Here is a 4,515-nt window from a genome sequence, read left to right as displayed (position 1 = left end):
CATTGTTATAGTCATTCAAGTTTTTTCATATACCAAGAGATGCCCACATATCACGTCTGTGCAAATGATAGGGATTTGTTTCGTCTTACATTTATATTTCTTAATTTTCTTCATATAATTCTCCTTTTTAACTCTGAAATCTGAATAAAGACCAATCTAAAGGAGCTATAAGATAAAAAATGATGTATTAACATTCAATTTCGTAATTAAGGACCAAGTAAGTTGATTTTTTCTTATGGTTTCTTTCCAATGCTGTAAACACCAAAAAGAACACTAAACAAAAACGTTGTGATTTCTAACCAAATGATTAATTTGTACTGAAGTCCCTATGAAAATTATCCCTGAAACAATTGTAAAACTTAGAGTTGAGTGGGAGTTAGAAGCCCACTTTCTTCATCCTCTGTCCTCTCTAAGTTCTCTTCGGTCTCGTTTTTCACTTCCATAGCCTGACTCAGCTGCCCAGCCCTCATTGTTTGTTGTCTCCAATCAGTGTGGATCAATGTGTACACCATCATACCTACACAACACAACTGTGCTGATAGCAGCCCAATCCACAGCCCCACAAACCCTATTTTAAACGTAAAAGTTGCAAGAATAGCAACTGGCAGTCCAATTAGGTAAAATGCCAACAAGTTTATTTTTACTCCAAGCTTAGGTCTTGCAGTAGCTGTTAACACTCCACAGGCAGCCGTTTGAGGAACGTTGCCCACTTCACACAAACCCAAAAGCGGAAGTGTGGTTGAAATCAAATCAAGAATTTGTGGATCGTTTGTGAACATTGTCCCCCACATGGACCTCAAAGCAGTCATAAAAATGAATGCGGAGATCCCAAAAGCAAATGCCACACTAAGCCCAATTATGGTGGCCCATTGTGCGCGGGTTGGTTGCCCTGCGCCCAGAGATAGCCCGACACGCGTCGATATGGATGAACTTAGAGAAATTGGGATAATGTATAACATTCCCGTTGTTTGCAACAAAATTCCCATTGCTGCAACACTTGCTTGTGGGTTACTCAACCAGCCACAGATGAACAACATAATTTCATACCACCACCACTCCAAGCAAATTGAAACACAACTGGGTAGAGACAATCTTAGCAATGGCCCCCATCCTTGAAAGGCTGAGAGCATGGTGAGCCCATGCCATGGCTTCAAAGCATGAGGTGAGATGGCTAGATAAATTACCAAACCCAAATTAAAAAGAAAAGTGTTCCAAGCAAGCCCCAATGCAATACCTGCAACCCCAAAATCCAAATATGTGACCAAAAAATAGTTCATCGGTAAATGAAAGAGGGCTGAAAATGCGGCTGCTAGGGTTAGTGCGGAGGTTAACCCTTGTGTTCTGAAAAGGACTCTCAATGGTAGAAGCTGGGCTTGCCCTAGCAATTCAGGAATGGCAAAAAACATGTAACGTTTTGCAACCCTAGTGATTTGTGGGTCCTGCCCTAACCATATAAAGATGGGCTCCATGTTGAGCCACAAGAGTGCGATAGGGATGGATACAAGGAGGAGGAGGCAAAGGGTTTTCTGGAAAGTTTGACTGATAACTGACCATCTTTGAGCTCCATAAGCTTGGCTACAAATGGGGTCCATCCCCGTTGATAAACCTCTGAGGAGTGAGTTGCCTGTAATATTAGAAAACCCTAGAGCCAATGAGCCTCCAGCCAATTCTGTTTTCCCTAGACGGCCTAAGAATAGCATTGAAACCGCAGATCTTGAGTATATAAGCATGCTTGTTATCACTATAGGGCCTGCAATCTTTAGGAACGATCTCAACTCTTCTGCTATCTACATGGATTCACAAAAGGAACACAAAGTAATTAGAAAATGGAATTTACTTTTTCTGGAAAGGAAAATTACAAGAAGCCCCCACTACAACCTCCAATAAAAAAATGTGGAGGTGGAAAACCAGAAAACCAACACTAGGCAAAGGATGGATCAAAAATTTCTCACATAACCGAGAATGATCCAGACTAAAAACGCATGAGTAAAAAAATTAGCTTCTCCAAACACATGCGAAAGCTTAAATATTTGTTGAAAGGAAGAAATTTTAGAGAGAAATTACTTAAAAGTTATAACACGTGGAAAATAGAAATATTAAGTCACTTAAAATTAATTTGTTTGCAACTTTCATAGATTATAAATGTTTGACGAGGTAACAAAACTTCACGGCATCGGCTCTCTTAAACATGTAACCAATAAATTTTCCAAACACACACCAAAAAAAAAAAAAAAAAACATGTAACCAATAAAAAATATTTGTCAACATACATCAAAAAATTTGAAGCTGCTATAAAAATAGTCACTTAGTACTACGGTCTCAGTATTCCCCTTTACTTGTAAATGAGAGATTTTATGTTCAATTTTCACTAAGGGCGAATTTAGACCATATTATTGCTAACTCATTGTCAGACAAAAAAAATAAATAAATAAAACTGCCATAAAATGATTCTGTTTAGTGGAGAGTAATTTAGGTTATTACCTATAAGTAGTATACTTTACTATTATCTTATTTAAAATCGATGTTTAATATGGTTTTATTATTTACAAATTATAAAATCTGTTATACATGTGTTGGTGAAACGTAAGTGTTGATTAAATCACCTCATATATGGATTATTATTTAAGTCATGATTAACTTGCTTATTTTCTATTAATGACATATCATATAGTTTACAAATGTAATCTAAAAATTAGTCTACTTGACATTATTCAGCATTATCATGTGAGTGAATATAAAAAATGGGCCAAAACATAAATTACTAACCAAAAGCTGATTATGATTAGGGAAGCATGTGGTTCTCAATTATTTCTTCATTGGGCAGCTTACGTGTCACTAGACAACATTGTGGGTTTTAATTGGGAAGTTTAATACCCTGATCACAAACATTTACGTGGTATTAATCTATGTTATAGTATGTATTTATTTATTAATAATACGTTATATGTTTAGAATATATTAGCTTTACCGTTAAACTATATTGTAACGCATGAATTCAAAACTTCGGGTAATTATATGACTGTCACACTAAAATATTTCTTATTGTAATTAGACCTTTCACTCGTGTGAGTGTGGAGACTTGGTGCCACATATGTGTGTGTAAATTGTGGGAGTAATTAGCTCCTCAAACTTATGCTTTAGATCCGTTAGCCAATCTCAGAATTGTGTCTCCAAAAAAAATACTTCAAGCAGTTTAGATTACACTTAAAAGAATAAAAAAACATGACTTGAAGTCTTGAACAAGAAAGCTTAAGCTTCAACATTTAGAATTCTAAACAACAACCATAATAGTGTATGTACACCACTAAAATGATGTAAAACACATGTGACTGTTAGACTTAACTAGTGAATTATCCGCTTTAATGCTTGAATTTGTTTTTACCATTGAGCCCAAAACTGATGGCCGGTGATGTCATATATTATTCACAAATTTTCACATTTCCAATGTGAGACGGAACTTCAAGTATGTGAGAGCGAGAAGTAGAGGGAATGAGAGGTTGTAGGCTGCATACCTCAGTAAGTGGCAGATTTGGGACAAGTACTCCATTTGTGGTAAGGTGGTGGAGGCGTTGCAGAAAGCTCTGTATGAAAGCAGTAGTAGTGGTAGTGATTGTGGTGGTGGTGCCGCCGCCTTCCACGCCTAGAGCTCTCATTGTCAAGTCTTCCTTATTACCATCTCCAGTTCCATGATGCTTTGGAATCAGAAGGTCCTGAGCATCACCACCATTTATAATAGCTCGATATTCAGTACCAGGTAGGCACATGTTTATCCGAAGGGACACAGCAAAAAAAATCCTATAAAAGTACAACCACGGTCCGGTTTCAGAGACGGCTTTGTTTAATGGGGTCCGATATATATTAAACAAAAACTCCTCCAACAAAAAAAAAAAAATGAAGAATAATTAACAAAAATCAAGCACTTCAAAACCCAATTTTTACTACTTAATCCCTGCTTGTACGGTATTAATGTTTTTTCCTTGTTACAAAGTAGAGTTTCCAAGCCTGTATTTTAACACTAGTAGTTGATTTTAAAGTGCGCCCAAAATTTTGTTTAAAAAAAAAGAGATATCATTACGAAAACAAACCTTGTATTTAATTTCAAAGCCCCAAATTAAGCTGCAGCTTGCTGGATTGTCCGTCACTTTATCAGCTAGATACTAGATGAGCTCCTTGGCCGTGGCATTGGGCTTACTATTGCATATAAAATGGAGGAGGAGGGCAGAAATGGTGCATTTGAATTAAGGTTCTCAAAAACGTTAGGAGCTAGTCGGGTGGCAGGCTAGCGCCTAGCGCCTAGGAGGGTGCCTAGGCACCTAGGCAGATTTAGTTAAATTTTTTGTATATCTTGTAAATAAGTGCATATTGACACTTACAAAAGATTATACTTGTATAAAATCCATGGATAAGATAATAAAAGAATGATAAAATGCAAAAAGAGTATTCAACAAGTCCAAAATTTAAAAACACATTAAGCATATATGTCATATAACCATAGTGAGGAGTACTGTAGGATGA

The 4,515-nt window shown here is 36.7% G+C and overlaps 1 pseudogene; it reads right to left on the bottom strand.

Moving 5' to 3' along the window:
* Positions 1-359: 359 nt before the first annotated feature.
* Positions 360-1,793, bottom strand: LOC103938624 (annotated as a pseudogene).
* Between the last annotated feature and the right edge of the window lie 2,722 nt (positions 1,794-4,515).

Source organism: the organism of the source record quoted next, unplaced genomic scaffold (assembly GCF_019419815.1).
Source record: "Pyrus x bretschneideri cultivar Hongxiangsu unplaced genomic scaffold, Pyrus_bretschneideri_v1 Contig11, whole genome shotgun sequence".
Lineage (NCBI taxonomy): Eukaryota > Viridiplantae > Streptophyta > Magnoliopsida > Rosales > Rosaceae > Pyrus > Pyrus x bretschneideri.
This window is presented reverse-complemented; position numbering and strand designations above follow the sequence as displayed.